Source organism: Cibotium barometz, chromosome 31 (assembly GCF_041138505.1).
Source record: "Cibotium barometz isolate CiBa-2024 chromosome 31, ASM4113850v1, whole genome shotgun sequence".
Classification (NCBI taxonomy): Eukaryota; Viridiplantae; Streptophyta; class Polypodiopsida; order Cyatheales; family Cibotiaceae; genus Cibotium; species Cibotium barometz.
Window position 1 is genome coordinate 49139266 of NC_141076.1, and position 17260 is coordinate 49156525.

Genomic DNA, 17260 nt, shown 5'->3' on the forward strand with positions numbered 1-17260 from the left:
TTGGGTGGATGAGTTTATGCCTGATTTATGCATGTTTATGCATAACAATTATCTAGAGAGATCTTAGGGTTTTAACAATGGTATCAGAGCAATCTCTAGTTAATTGTTGTTGATTTTTTTAAGGTAAATTTTAATATTTACTAATAAAAATATTATTTTATTGATTTGTGTTGATGATTTTCACATGGATCGTCGATATGGCGATTGTAACGTGTGTTACTACAATTCAATGGACGAATCGACGTTGCGGGGGAATTTTGTGAGTTTAATGCTATTTTTGGTATTTTTTATGGTTTAAAATAAGCATTAATAGAAATTTTTACAAAAATACCACATATTTTATTATGGGTATTTTTGATAGAATGGATTCTCTAAATTTCTAAAATTTTTATGAAATTTTTTGAGTATTTTTATGATTAAAAATATATTTTCAATACATTTTTACAGGTTTTTCTGTGGGTATGCGATCAAATTTCTGTCGATTTTTTGCTGAAATGCAATAGGGGACAGCATGTTGATGCATGAAATGCTCTCCTGTGTGCGTGGGACCCTCTCCGCCTCTCAATTCTGATTTTCTTGTGTGAATTTCTCTTAAAAGGGATTTTTTAAAATCAAACATTAATCATAATTAATGTTATGATTAAGTAAAGTTTAAATAAAAACTTTAATCAAATGATTAAAGTTAACCTCTCTGTTAACAAAGAGAGTGATGGAGGGGGAATTGAGTGGAGAAGATGGAGGAGAGAAGGAGTGGAGATGGAGAGGAGATAATATCCCTCTCTGGCGCACGCGGTCGAAAATCGCTAACCCCCCCCCTCCCCCAAAAAATCATTTTTATAAGGTTTAAAAAAAGCTTATTTTAAAAGTTTTTTTAAAAAAAAACTTTTAAAAATATATAAAAAAGAGCTTTGATTTCCCAAAAAAAGGGGGCCTTTCAAAAAAGCTTGGAAAAAAGCCCAAAAAAGAGAGGAAAATCCAAATTTTGAGAAAAAAATTTCTCTGAAAATTTTTGGAATTTATTTTCATGAAAACTCTTGGCTTTCCGCATTCCTCCCGGGAAACCTTTTGGCTTTCCAAATTCGAGAAAAACTTCCATATTCCGGAAACTTTTGACCTTTCACATCTCGATTTTTTTGTCTTTTCATTTTCCTGAAACTTTTGGCTTTCCGTATTCCGGAAAAGCCATTGGAATTCCAAAATTTTTTGACCGTTCGTATTCTTATTCATTTGGGGTTAATTAAAAATTCCTAAAAATTAGACAAAGGTTATTATAAATTTCTGGAAAATGTGGGGTTGGTGTCATGTGGTGTGTCCATTCGGGCACCCGTGAGACCATTCAAATTCCTTTAAAATATGTTTTTGGACCCAGAAAATTAAAAATCCATTAAAATTGAAAATTTTCATTGGATTTGAGAATTCTCGGGTGGAATTGGAAATTTTGTGAAGATGGGATTCTCAGGAAAAATTAGTTTTCCAGAAATTATTTTTAGAAATCCTACAATTTGGTATTTTTAAAATGTCAATGATATTTTGGCAAATTAAATTGCTTTTTTTTTTGGAAAAATATAGGTTTGGAATGCCATAAGATAGGTTTGGTGGAATTCAAAATTATTATATTTTGGGACCCTAGAAAATTAGGAAAAATTAGAAAAAAATCATGATAAATCTTTTTCTCGAGAATTTAATATTTTCGAGAGTTATTTAATGTTGAAGTACGTTTTCACGTGTTGGCATTAGATAGATGTGGGTTATTCGTATATTATTAATACGATTATACCTCGTATTAGTATATATTTCTGTTTGGATTAATTCTAAACGATGGTTTCATGATTTTTTACCTTTGTTTAGCCATTCTTTTTGGACATGTTCCTTAATTTCTTCAATGATGGCTAGAATCTCCGTTCAAAGTGTGTTTCACCTTTGACACTTTTCCATGATTAATTTATTTTGCACTTATTTAAGTGTGGTTTGTGCTTAATTTCTTAAGCCTAAGACAAATTCTATCATGGGTTAGTTGATCTATTTGTTTTGGTGGATTTTATTGGATGTTTTCCAAGTTTTTTATGGACTCATCAGGTTTTGCCTAGATCACTTGTGTCTAGGGGTTTTCTTATTGAGTGCTACACACATGTGTTTCACTTGCTTACTTTGGAGTTTTGCTTGAACGACACCACGTTCATATACTCCGGGGATTGATGAGTTGACCACCAATTTTAATGCTTCTTTTGGCATGATTAATGTCCATTAGATGGTATGCATTGATTTTTATGATCAACTATGGTTTTCATGGATTCGAGGAGCTTCTATGCTTTTATCCATGGTTTTATAACTTTTGGTCTTTTGGATAATATCATGTGCTTTGAGGGTAGCACTTGCCTTCGTTTTTTTCACGTAATTCTGGACTATGTTCCTTGTACTCTTGTACATATTCCAACTCAGATACCTAGGTTCTTATGTATCTAGGTGAGTTATTTTTCTACCCTAACTATTGTGTTTTGGGTAGTTATCATTAGAAAGGTGCCAATTATTCAATTTATTTTCTAATGATACACTCGGAAAGAGTTATTCCCTGATTTAGTCTCAGGTATATAGAGACAGGTTTTAGTATGTGAAAGTCTGGAATAAGGCCATTTTATTCCTTTTATACAGGATTTTATTCATTTTTCCTAGACGGCATACTAGGTAGTTTTCAAATTGTTAAGGTATGTATGGGTGGTATCATGGTGGTATGGGACGCTAGTGATCCCTCACAAATATTATCTTATGGGATAATTTGGGCTCAAGATTGTTGCTTTGCTTACATCACTTAGCATGTTGACCTCAACATTCAAAGACAATCTCATTTTCTAAATTCACTAGAAGTTATAGTGTGGGCATTCTCTAGATAAACTTCTTTTATCTATAGCCTGCATGTTTTGATGAGGGTAATCTCGTCGGCATTTTCACTTGTTGAAATCTCTTTCTTTAGAGTTCAAACAAGTTTATCTTGTTGTGTTCGAATAAAGAAATTTGGATTCTTCCTTTGTTGGCATTTCTTTCTCTAGTTTCGTACTTTAGGTGATTTATATAGTCAACCTGATTGTTTACGGATGGACATATGTGACTCATCGAGACGCTGATGACTCTCTATGTTGATATGGGTAACTCGGGGACGTCGATTATTCCATATGCAGATGAGGGTATGTCGGGGCGCCGATGAATCCCTGGTTTATGCTGTTATAATGCCATATTTTCTTACTTTATTCTGAATGGTTTGCAACGAGAAAGTTAATTTGAATGTGAATTACTCTGATCACCGTAGTCTGATGGGCAAACAGACTGTATGAATCAGATTGTAGAGGATATGCTTCATGCATGTGTCTCAGGAAAAGCATCAAATTTGGAAAAAATATCTTCAAATGATGGAATTTGCCTATAACAGTTTTAAACATACGATTATTGGTTTTAGTCCATTCATGCTTATGTATGGGTATTAGCCCAGGGCACCTATTGATGTAGGTCTTAAGGACATCGAGCTTGATACATCAAGGGATTTCTTGCGAGATATGCAGGAAATGCTAACCGAAGCTCAGGATTCTATTAGGAGTGCTCAGGATAGAGTATGATTTTATACTTATAGGGGACGCTCATCTCGGTCTTTTGAACTAGGAGCGTTGGTTTATTTTAATGTTCCTAAAGATTCTCAGACTTTGTAAAAAATGCTCGAATTTTTCTCCTAGATATTGTGGTCCATTTTCAATTTATACATCGGATTGGCACGGTTGTGTTTGAACTTAAAACTACCTCCACATGTTAGAGTTCAGCCAATCTTTCATATCAATAGATTGAAAGGGAAACTGGGAGGTGAGGATGACACAGTTACTCCTCAAGAACTCGTTGAAGTCGAAGATTTATCCTATGTTCCACATGAACCTGATAAGGTACTTGAATTCAGGGAAATAAAATTTTGTAGTTTACTAATTCCCGAGGTTAAATTTAGGTGGAAAGATAGGGAAATAGAGGATTCGACTTGGGAGTTGGTTGATATTGTTCAATGCAGTTCTTCTTCTTTTCATTGCAAGAGTGCAATGTTTTGAGAGAGGGGAAGCATGTTATATACACATTATGTGTGCATATATTAGGAGGCTAACCCACATTAGGCTTGTGAGCATGGGAGCATGGGAACAAGCTCTAATGGAGCATGGGCTAGGACTAACCATAAGGGTTAAGGTTAGGGTCAGGCATCCAAGGATCACACATGGGAAATGGAGAGTCAGGAGTCACTTGAGGGCCCTCCTATATAATAGGGGCATGGGGCACACTCAAGGGAGGCTTGAGGCTTGGAGGCTTGGAGGTTTAGGCTATGGTCTCTTGTATAGAGGTCCATATCTACTCACCTACCATTTCACACTATAGCTACATGCTGATGGATTGGAGTTATACCTCTTGATGGTATGGGACATCAAGGTAGAGGTATGATGTATTTCATTATATTTCATGTGTGCATCCCTTGGGCTCAGGGGTGGTTGGGTGGATGAGTTTATGCATAACAATTATCTAGAGAGATCTTAGGGTTTTAACACTATCCCATGACCCACTCACACCAAAGGTGTGTTAGAGGGATGAGAGAGGTCCAAGGGTATTTGACTTATATACTAAGGGGGGTTAGACCTTAGGTTGGAATTATCCATGTACACATGTCAGCTAGAGAAGAGAGGGCAAGGTTCCATTCCAACACTTTGGGATTAAGACACTCTATATATGCTCTGGAGCTTGTAAGCCTTTGGTGTGATATTGGGTTGAATATATCCACTGATTAGCGAAGGTTTGGACTGGATTGTACTTGTAAATCCTAAGTTTTCCTTTTGTATTATGGTCTTAGGGTTTCTACATATTCTTAGTCTCACTGAAAGCTCTTAAGTATGTTACTATTTTGGCTTGATTTACATGGAGCTTTGTTCATGGTTGAAGTTTGATATTTCTCATTGTTTTGGGGATAGCTATTTCGCTTATATTTGGCATGAGTTATAGCACTTTTATAGGTGGTTTGGGGATGTTATAATGGAGTTTTACTTTTTATATTTTGGATTAATATAATATATATATAATATTAGTGGGAGATTGGGGCACTTTTTTACTCTTTTAGAAATAAAATATAGCTTTACCTAGGCTACCAATGTGTTGCAATTTTGAATCACCTGTGCTTTTAATTTTTATAATTTTAAAATGGATTGGGATCCAGAGGCACGACCCATCGATGTGTAGTTCAGATGAGAAGATGAAAGGATAGGGCTTGGACATGCCTGGGTGAGCAGCAAAGAACAGAGCTTATGAGCCTAGGTATGGCGAAGACCAACTAATAAAGTTTGTTTTAGGGGGTATAGCTGCACAGAATGAACCATAAGAAGAAGTATGGAAAATGCTATAGTAGTTTGGACAACATGGTTCAAAGTCAGAAACCATCCAAAAAAAAAAAATCAAAGCAGCGCGACAGGAACAATGGGCTTCGTTGAGTGTCCAACCATGATCGCCAGGTGTTGGTGGCCAACCAACCCATTTGGCTGTCACCATGAGAATTCAGATTTTGAAGCAAAATGATCTCAAGACATGGCTAATAAAGTAGACAACATTTAAATCAAAGTCCAAACACTCAATAATTTCCTGGTCAACATGAGAACCAAATCTTTTAGCAAAATGATAACTCTTTGTGGTGGGGTGGGATTTGGGGACCCAAGACGAGTAGCCCATATGGGAAATAGCCAACGAAAGGGCAAAGTGTGAAGGCAAGAAGTAAAAGGGATTTTTTGAGGCTCTTATGGTTTTTCTTGTTTTTGATATTGTAAGAGATGGACGGGTTACATGCATAACCAAATGTCCCCCCCTGCCCAAACCAAATCTACTCCTCTTTCCTCCCAACCATTCCTCCTCCTCCTCCTCCTCTCTCTCTCTCTCTCTCTCTCTCTCTCTCTCTCTCTCCCCCTCTCCCCCCAACCACTCCTCTTTTCTCTCCAATCTTCATATCCAATGTCTCTCATCCAATAGGCAAGGGAATGGTAGGGCTACTTGTTTTTTGGGCCAAAATCAATGAAGACTCCAATATGGAGATCAAGCAAAGAGTTATGTGGATGTCTTGTTCTCTTTTGTATAAACCCATGGTTTATCTTTTTTGGAGGCTAATGAATGGAATCCTGATGAAGGGCAAATCTTGTAAGCCTTTGGGGTGATTTTGGGTTAAATCTATCCTCTCATAAATGAATATTTGGGTTTGATTATTCTTATAAAGATTAAGTTTTCAATTATATGGTGGCCTTAGGGCTTCTACATGTTCTTGGTCTTAATAAAAGCTCTTAAAAGCTCTTAAGTATGTGAGTTGTTATGCCTTGAATTACACGAAGTTTTGTTTATAATTATAGTTTGGCATTGCTCATTTTTGGGGGTTAACTATTGCTCTTACATTTGGCGTGGGTTGTTACGATGGAGTTTTACTTGTACTTTGGGCTGAATATTAGTGGGAGTTTGATGTACTCTTTTGGGTTTTAGATATAGCTTTATCTAGGGTACTTGTGTGTTGTAATTTATGGACCACCCTTACTTGCAGCTTTAATAAGTTTTATTGATTTGGGAATTTGAGGTTAAACATGTGCACAACATTAGGGACGATATGGACTCAAGAAAGGCATGGGTTATTATGCCTAAGAAGTTATTAGGTTCCCAAAATAGGAGAGATGGTCCTATATCTTTTTGTACCTTTTGTCTTCATAGTTCCTAATTTCCTTAGCCCCACTAGCTAGATACCACTCCACCACCTACCTCACTTACCACATCATCACTTTGGCAAAAACGTTCACCTGAAAATTTCAAAATTTACAATTTTCCTTAATGATCAAATTAAGACCATGAATATCCGCCGATTTCAGCTTCTCAAGCATACGTGGCCTTCTCCCCATTACTTCTCCTCCCTAGGCTCCTTCACCTTCCTCCCTCTATCCACACGATCATCTTAACCAAAAAGTTACCTTAAAATTTTAGATTTTTACTTTGCTCCCAAAAGCTATCAAACCCCTCCCCTCCCCCCAAAAGCTATCAAACCCCTCCCCCCCTCCAAAAGCCCTCTTATACCTACCTAAGAAAATAGTCTCACACATTTTTTTTCTTACTACTAGGCTCAGTGTCTAAAGTCACGTCTCCCAAGTCACGTCGGTAGAGTCATATGTACAAGTTCACATATGTCAGTTCATGGGTCTAGGTTCCCATTGTGAAGGACACCTATATGAGCTAGGATTGTAACCATGCATGGCATTTGATTATACAGAGATAAATGTGTGTGTGTGTGTGTGTGTGTGTGTGTGTAAGAGAGAGAGAGAGAGAGAGAGAGAGAGAGAGAGAGAGAGAGAGAGAGAAAAGTACATGACTCAATGATGTGACATTAGCTTGTATTCTTTCAATGAAGTATATGTACCTTTGTATACAAAGGTTCTCTTCTAACATCATTGCTTATGTCACAACACACAAATATCTCGATATTATTTATACCCCCTATAAGAGGTGGTTCACACATAAACACATAAATGGGTTGCTAGAGAGTGTTCACATACGGACACATATTTAGGCTTAATATTAGCCACTCACACACAAAACCAAGATTAATAACCTTACACGGAAACACACTACCACACTTATATGAGTGGGTACACACATAGGTAAGACCAATCACCCCTCAAGGGATTACCTCATACTGTGACAAGGAAACACACTACCACACTTATATGAGTGGTTACACACACAAGTAAGACCAATCCCCCCCTCAAGGGATTACCACACTTATATGAGTGGGTACACACACATGTAAGACCAATCCCCCCCTCAAGGGATTACCTCATACTATGACAAGGATAAATATAGGCTCATGGCTTTAGTTTCTCATGCCAATATGTGTCTAGACTCACTGCTCTTATGTCCAAACTCATGGCTCACGTGTCTAGGTTTATGTATACACGCTCACATGTCCAGACTCATGTCTTTTCGTGCACAACTGTGGACTCACATCTCCTACCTAAGAACTGGTTCAGCCTGATTTTTGGTGGTTTTTGAGATTTTTGGAACTTAACGAGGTGTGATTAATGGTCTTAGTCTTAGTTGATGGTGGTTGTGATGTAAGTAATTAAATGTTTTTTGATTTATGGATTTTCTTGCTTCTAATCTAACAATTCAATAATGCATGGAAAATTTATGAAATGCATGAATAGAAATTAACAATCCCACTTGAATTCGGCCTAATGGAGCTCACTATTGATGTTTTTGGAGTGTATTCCACTTCTAATCACAATTTATAATCTAATCCTTGGCTCAAAGAAATGAAATCTAAGTCTCTTGGGCTCCAATGTCATGCAAATCACCAAAGAACTAGGTTTTTTCCCTACCAATATAATTTGCTAATGCAAATAAACTTTAGATCAAAATCAAACACAACAAACAAACACATCCAAAGGCTCCAAAGTCATATGTTTTTTGGAGTGTGACTTCCTAATCAACACCATGAAATATTGGGTAATCCAATAGCTTGGAATGGACAAAAAAGCAAAGCTAAGCTCTAGGATAGTGCCCGAATAGGGATGCTAAATATGTTTAAGTTAAGGGCTTACCTTAGTCTTTACCAAAGCTTACATTGTTAGGTCTTTCCTTCAAGTGTAACCTCCCTTTGTGGGTGTGCTAGCTCACACCGAAATTCTCCTTTCCAGATGGGGATAAAGGAAGAGTTATCAATGCCTTTTGGAGGACAGTCCTTTTTTGCAACGGTTCTCTCTCACAAAAGATGGGGAAAGAAGAAGCTAATGGAAGAGAAAAACCTACAATCACACATATTCAAACAAGCATCCATCAAGCATGTAGCATGAAAGCAAGCAAGAAGAGGGAAGAAGGAAAACTTACAATCACACATATTCAAACAATTATCCATCAAGCATGTAGCATGAAAGCAGGAAGAAGGAGAGCTCATAAGAAATAATTGCAAGGGTTGACTATGAGAATGGTGAGAATGGTGTATTTGACCACTTCGGGAGGCACACCCTTCATATCTATATACTTCCTCGCAAAGCAATCTTGGAATTCTGTGAAAAGAGAGATAAGATCTTTTTCTTCTTCTACAGAGAGGTCTTCCCCTATATGCGGATGGGTTTAGGATCTTCCCTTGGGCCTACGAGGTTAATTTCCTTGACCTTGGCTGAACCATCATAAGATGTTTCTAGCTTCCAATCATGGGTTCTTTGGGCCTTCTCATATTGCATGAAACGGTCTCCAACCTGGTAGGCCCTGAAGTGTTGGGGGACTTGTTTAGTCTCTTTAACCTTAGCACTTTCTTCCTCCATTAGCCTTTTGGCTTCTTTTTTAGCTAGCACCAATGTTTTGTTTTTTGCTTTGCGTATAAAGCAGCAAAGCTTTTGTGGTTTGGGTTGGGAAGTGGATATTTCTTCCAGTTTTGTGGTTATCATGTTAACTGGAATGGGGAACTCATCGAGTTCCTTTTGTGAGAATTGGCAAAAGTAGGAATGTGTGTTGATAGCTTCGACGTACCTCACCCAATGTTCTTCCAACTCTATCAAGAAGACATATGCTTCTTTTCTTGTTTGGTAAGCCGTTGGATTTATGTGTTTCGTGGGGTGGTTTCCCTTCCTCTCTATTGCTCATAGGTTTTTGGCTTGTAGCATCGAGCATGCATGCGGTGTTGAGCATATAGACGGATGTGATTTCTTTCCCATGAGCGGTGGCATCTCTAGGGTAGCAAGGATATGCATCCAATTCTTAGAGTCTTTCAGCTCTAGGAGGGGTGAAAATTTCACACTATCCCCTTCTTCATCCAATGCATTTTGGAAGTATGTCTAGGGTAGCAAGGATATGCATCCAATTCTCAGAGTCTTTCAGCTGTGGGAGGGGTGAAAATTTCACACTATCCCCTTCTTCATCCAATGTTTTATGACATGTTTAACACAAATGGATTGCGGTGGACTTGACCGTAAATATCGAATCCTCAACAAAGGCCCTCCCACTCACAGGATGGATCTTCCAAGTGTGTAGGTTGACCTTTAATGTTTTGTCTTTCTTTTGAATGTAGATATGATCCGTGTCCCATTCATGGATCATTTTGGTTTCCCTCATGAAGGGATGTCCTAGGATGCAATCATAAGAATAGGATGCTGGCCAAAGTTCATCACCATAAAGGTGTGTCGGAAGTTGGTTCAAGAATCTTTATCTGCAAATTCCGCAAAAGACCTATGGACTTTGCGGTGGCTACGTTAGCAAGTTTCACGAGTAAAGCTGTGTCATCTATGGAAGGTTTCTCTCCACTTCTCCCATCATTGCTCGGTAACAATGCTTGAGCAATGCTCACTCTTGCCCCACCATCTAGGATGGCAGTGACTTGAAGGTTATCAAAAGTTAAGGGCAGTGCTGCGTTAAGTTCATCTCCTTAAAATTATTACCCTAACTTGTTTACTCGAACCGTGGGAACGCTGGTGATTCCACTTGGTTCTATGAAAACTGTCCTTATTAGTCTCGTCAGAGCTCCCTAGCTCAACTGGTTCTTCCATTCTTTCTCCAAGTCGTCCTTCCATCTTGTCCTTCAAATCTTTCCATAAACTCGGGTTGCCTTTAAGTAAGGTACCTATAGGAATTTGGATTTGTGAAGAAAGGAAGGAGGAAAGGCGTGCAATGTCTCTTTTAGAATGGATGCGGGTTCTTGAGTTGGATTATTCCTATTCATGAGATTAGGCTTTTTTGGGTGTAGGGTATCAGAATATGAGCTTTTGTGTTCGTTCTTTTTGGGTAATTGTTCCTCTCATTTTTTGAGATATTCTGCAACATGCTCTACCTACTAGTGCAGGGTTGCCATGGTTCTTGGTCCTATCTCTCGAGGGAGTGTCTCAAGGAGCATTTGGTTGTCACGACCTGTGTCAAGCTTTTGAGTTTCCTTAGTTGATTGGAATTTTAGCATAGGGGGACCTTCAACAACCATATGTACCGCTCGAGGTTCCTCTTCCAATTGATCTTGACATTCCTTAACTAGCTCTTGAGTACCCTTTAGCCTTTCACACAATATGAGGATGCTTCTAAAGTTAAATTTTGGGAGAAAGTATTTGGGTGAGGTATGATAATTCTTGGGTATAGAGGTGGTGAGATCACCTCATGGAATGCTGTTGTTATAAAGGCAATATGGCTTGGACATGTTGTCTAAGTATGTTATGATAGTATGTAACCCTATTTCAATGCAAGAGAAAAACATAGGATTTTCATGCAAATATAGATGATATTTTCGAGGGCCCCACTATGTATAGGTGCATTACGCCAAAAGAAGGCAACAAAGATTGGATGAAGCATTACGCCAAAAGGTGAATACATTCTGCATTCTAAATAGTCCCATCACCTCTCTTCGATGGGGTTTGGGTATTGGGCTAACTTTTGGGGTAGCCGATTGGGGCCAATTTTCCCTTTCGCTTGAGGGGATGAGGGTAGATCAGATGAGGAGGATGACACATTGGTGGTTGTTCCCTCATCGGGGACCTACTCTTTATGACCACATGATTATTCCCTTCGCCAATCTTTGTGGCCTTTTTCTTCCTTGAGTGCCTAGTTGTGCGTGCTTGTTCAGGGACTTCTTTAGGGATAAGATCCTTGCATGTGCTGGGTTTTCTCGATTTTGCAATGTAGATGCTTCGGCTCTTCTTTTGCTTTGCATTCTAGTGATAGCATTTAGAGGCACCATGTGCATGAAGCCATATTGTACACTTAGCAAGTTAAGGTTGGTGCTAGGTTTAGTTTTATTTCCTTTCCTAGGTGTCCTCATTCTCAATGGACAATCCTTGTATATATGATCTATCCCACATCCTGTGCATAAAGGAGTTAAGGCTGAAGTACTAGAGCCACCCCTTTCTTGACAAGACCCTCACATATTCGATGAGGTCTCGCACAATTATAGCATTGCATAGGTGGTTATTTAACCATATTATTTAAGTCTCATCCATGCGGTGTTGGGGCTATTAGGTATACCGGGTACATGTGTTCACCCTACATCACATAGTGACTTAGGATTTGTGAGGGTGGATTGCTAAAGGTGGTATTGCTGATGGCTTCTCCCTCATCACCTTCTTTAAAGATGAGTCTATCAAGGCCAACTAGTAAACAGGGCCAACTAGTAAACAGGGGTAATGGAGGTTACAGTGGTAGGACTAGGAGTGGTAAGGGTACCTCAAGCACTCATAGGATTCCTCTTGGGCTCACTTCATGGCCTGGTTGAGGTGCATTATGTTGCGTTAGGGCTGGCAAAGTTAGCGGTTGTCTAGGATTTGGAGGCAAAGCTCGAGCTTGAGAGACCCTTTGGTGGTAACAATTAGAGATCTCGTAATTACCCCACCTTTGGCAATAAGCACAGTAGAGAGTAGGTCGGGGTCTCAGATGTGGAAACTCCGTATTGGTGTGGTTAGCTTGACAAATTAGGCACCATACTAGTTCTCTCTTTGGGTAAAGATGGGGTTGCCCAACTTGGTCACAACCTTGCTCTGTTCTCCAATGTTGGGTCATTTGCTGCATTAGTGCAATGGCTAATTGCTCCACTTGCTGTCCTGAAGAGGATTCTCTTCCTTTTCCTTCAGATTTTGTGCTAGTAGTTTTGAAGGATGCTGACGTGCCCTCATGCAATTCTCGGGAATGAGTTTCCTTGAAATTGTCCTCAAAATCCATGGCACTCTTGTAGCATTGCTCAAAGGAAGTGTCGGCTAGAGCGTACATTGAGTTATGCAAGGCTACATCTTTAAGGGCCTCTAGGAATTGCCTAATCAATCTTTCGACAGAGAACTTGTTACTATCATTACAATGAGAATGGAGACATCTCACCCAGTTGATATATATCTCGATGGATTCTCCAAGATTCTTCTACTTGCTCAATTAAACTCCATTGAGTTCCATGTCATGAATATCCCGCTTTGAAAGCCTCTTTTAAGGCATCAAAGGTAGCCTTGTCTTCTATCATCAATGATCGAAACCACTCTCCTGCTTTTCCATCTAGGGTGAGGCCAAGGCACTCACCTTAACTTGATCGTCTACATGGTCGAATGTCATGTGGTTGAACATTTCCAGGTTGGGTATGGGATCTCCAGTCCCATCAAACTTAGTACTTAGTTTAGAAATATGGACAGTTTATTTCTCTCTTGTCTTGCCCCTTCACCCGGATGAGCCGGTAGCGGTGGTGTAATTCTTGGAGCTACCCCCTCCCTATCTCCATGGCTATCCTTGACATTTCTGGTGTCAGTCCTACCATGGGGTGCTGGTGCAGGTTGGGGTATGATGGGTGGGGGAGCTAGGCTAGGAGGATAGTATCCCATTTGTGGTCCTTGCTTCAGTGTGGTGGGCCAATATGTGCTTTGTGGGGGACCTACATGGTATCTAGGATACATTCTGTGAGGTGGATAGTTGTTGTACATAGGCATTGTGTGCTAGCTAAAATGTTTCGGGTAGGCTCTTTCCATTTGACGAGAGGTCTGTGGGACTAGGTGAGCTGGCTTCTGATCTAGGTTTGGTGCTAGCCTATAGTCCTACTATGATTATATCATTATAGTAGTTGGCATGGTTTCCCAAAGTGCTAGATTAGTATGCATTGGGTTACTGGGGCTCTGCCCCATTTTTGGTCTAGGGTCTAGTGGTGGTGTGGCCGCTCTTTGGCTAGCGTTCCATGCCTGTGTCCGTGGGATGAGGATCGTCTGATTGTGTGTTTCCCATGATAAATTTTCTTAGTCTCAAGGCAAGACTTCTTTGCGAATGTGTAGGGGATTTGGGGCCTTGCTCAAGGATTGATGGTCTCTCCATGCAGGCAGCCAATCCTCCCACCTCTAGGTCAGGGGTAGTGCGTCCCGTGCTAGGATGTTCTTCACTCTCACTGGTGCTATCAAGGACTACTAACACCATTTGACTCCATGTTGTGTTGACCAAAGGGTTTGATCTCACCATCAATTTACAAGGGTTATTTTGCACCAATTTCCCTGAATGTAGGTGCAAAATAACCCTTGTAATTGATGGTGAACTTTGCTCAATCAGCACTAAATCAATTGATGTCAAATAGAGTTATCTATGCTAGATAGGTCCAGTTATCTAGATAGGTCCAGCTGACTGTCAATAAAAGTCAGTTGAAGTTGTGAGAAAGTAGATATAATCTTTTTGAGTTGAGAGGAAGATATTTTGGATTAGTCTATCAGATCTGACAATTAGAGGTCAGTTTGACTCAGTCAAATAGTTTTTGTGTGCTGGGGGACATCATAGTTAGCTGTGTGTCAAAGGAAGTCAGGTGTAGAAAGGTAGATATAATCTTGCCAGGATGAGAGAGAACTAGTTTGAGTCAGATCTGACAATCAGAGTTCAGTCTGACTCAGATAGTTTTTGTGAGGAGCTGGAGGACATCAGAGTTAGCTAGAGGTCAGTTGATATTAGATCAGGGATTGTGAGGCTGAATAATTGTGAATTTTAAGGTATTTGAGTGTTTGTGAGTGTTAGAGGACTCAAAAGGAGTCAGGTTTGAGTCAGCTAACTTAACTGACTCATAGCTTAGTCAGCACAACACTTGACTGAGTTAGATAGGTAGCCAGCAGAAGAGTGCTTACATGACCACAAAGGTTATGAGGATTGTAAGCTTTAGAGGAAAATCTGAAAGTCTGGAGGATTGAAATTTGACAAAATTCAACTGTAGTTAGTTGAACTAGATAGAGGTTGCTCTGCAGGTCAGTTTCCTGAAGGTTAATTGGAGTTAGACAAAATTCAACTAGTTAGTTCAACTAGTTAGTTGAACTAGATTGAGGTTGCTGCAGGTCAGCTGCCTGAAGGTTAATTGGAGTTAGATATGGTTAGTAAAAAGATCAGAGGAGGCCAATTGACCCTCAGTTGTTGCAGGTTAGCTAAGGGTCAGTTGGAGTTAGATATGGTCAGCAGAAGATCAAAGGAGGCTAGCTGAGGTGCTAGGATTGAAGTTTAGAGCTGCTGGGAGTCAGATCTAACTTGATTGAGCGAGCATATTTGAGCTTTGTGATTGATTTCACTCTTTCATGAAGTGCCTAGAGGAGACAATGCCAATAGAAGTATTAAGCAACATTTCAAAGTTAATAGTGAAGTCAACAAATTAATTCACAAACCACGTACCACTTTTTGATCTTTACAGTTTGATCCTTTCTTTGAATGTAAATGTGGTCGTTATCCCAGTCATGGATCATCTTAGATTCTCTCATGAATGGTCATCCAAGGATGTAATCATAAGAAACACGCTGATGTCCAAAATTCATCACCACAAAGGTGTGGTGATAAGTGGTTCCAAGGATCTTTATTTTCAAATCCTTTAGTAGACCAATGTGGCTCCATCAGCAAGTTTGATTAGCAATGTGGTGTCATCCATGGAGGGTGCTCCCCATTTTTCCTAGCATTGTTTTGTAACAATGATCACTCCTTCTCCCTCATTTAGGATCGTTGTGTGACCTGGAGGCCATTGAAGGTTATTGGCAATGCTGCATTGAGTTTGTCTCCTTTGAAGTACTGTCCAAGATTATTTACTCAGACTATGGGGGTGCCAATGATTTCGTGGGGTATAACAAGCTCATCTTCCTCAGATTGATTAGAGCTATCTAGCTTCATAGATTCTTGCATGCTTGGCACTAGGCGTCCCTCCATCCAATATTTCAGATCTTTCCATAAGCCTGGACTACCTTGAAGCAAGGTGCTGATAGGGATCTGGATCTAAGAGGAAAGGAAGGAAGAGAGACCAAAAATGTCTCTAGGGGCGGAGGCTGTTCTGTAGTATGATGATTTCTTTAGCTTAATCTTAAGCTCTTATGTGTGTATGTATTTTTGTATCCATTCGTTTAAGGTGGTCATCCCCCAGATCTTTGAGATATTCTGCTACCTGGTCTCCCTGGCGCGCCGGGGGGGGGGGGGGGGGGGGTAGTTGCTGCAGTGTGGGTGCTACTACTTCTGTTGGCCTTTGTGGGGGTGAATCGTATGGGAGCTCTCTAGAATATACCTGAGCTTCTTCGGTAGGTCTCACATTGGAGATCGACAGAAAGGCTCAAGGTAGGTAGTAGGAGACTCGACTTCTATTTGTGCTTGGCAGTCCCTAACCAATGCTTAGGCTCAAGGTAGGTAGTAGGAGACTCGACTTCTATTTGTGCTTGGCAGTCCCTAATCAATGCTTAGGCTCCCAATAGTCTTTCTTTCTCCTCTATGGGGTTAGGATATTTTGCAAGCTTTTTTGGGAGCTAGGTAGTAGCGTTAATCGGTTACCGGGCTTGGGCGGCTGAGCATATAAAATATTCCCCTTTTGATGAAAAAGTCAATACATGTGTTGTCGTGCCATCTTTTGAAACACTTTGGATAATTACACGGTAGTCTCCCTTGCCGATCTTCGTGATTTTCTTCTTTGAGTGTCTAGTCACTCGTACTTGTTTAGGGACATTCTTTGAGGATAAGACCTTGGCTTTTGTCCTGTCCTCGTGAGGTGGATGCCTCTGTTGAAAGCATGAGCTACGGCTCTTTATTGTTTTTGTAATCGAGTTTCGACGTTGAGAGGGATAGTATGGATGAAGCCATCTCTGACACTTAGCAGGTTAATGCTAGTGCTTGGATTAGCTTCAGTAGTCTTCCCCATTGTTCCAAGTCTTAATGGACAATCTTTATACATATGGTCAATTCCACACCCAACGCATAAGGGAGTTGATGCGGGAGCGCCTACAAAGGTACTCGTCATCCCTTTCTTGATAGGACACTCAGCCACTTGGTGAGGTCCTGCTTAATGATAGCATTGCATAGGTGGTCATTTTGCCATTATATTCATGTCTTTGGCCCGTGGCGTTGGCGCGGCTAAGTACACTAGGTACATTTGGTCTCCCTCCATAACATAGTGACATAGAATTTGAGAGGGCGGGCTTGTTGGCTCAAGGGATTCATAGTTAGGAACTTCTGAAATTTCCCCCTCATCTCCTTCTTCAAAGATTTCTGTCAGAGTTAGCTGAACAACTAGTGTGATTCTTGGCAATGGGACTTGAGGTGGGAGAACCGGGAGTAGTAAGGGCATTTCAGGTACCCTAAGGATTCCTCTTTGAGCCACTTCTTGGCTTGTTTGAGGTGCATTATGGAGAGCAGGTGCTGGCAAAGCCAGTGGTTGCCTTGGGTGGGCTGGTGTAAGGCTTGAGGTAAAGCACAGGCTTGAGTGGCCCTTTGCTGATAGTAGTTTGTAACTTCATGATTGCCCCATCTTTGGCAA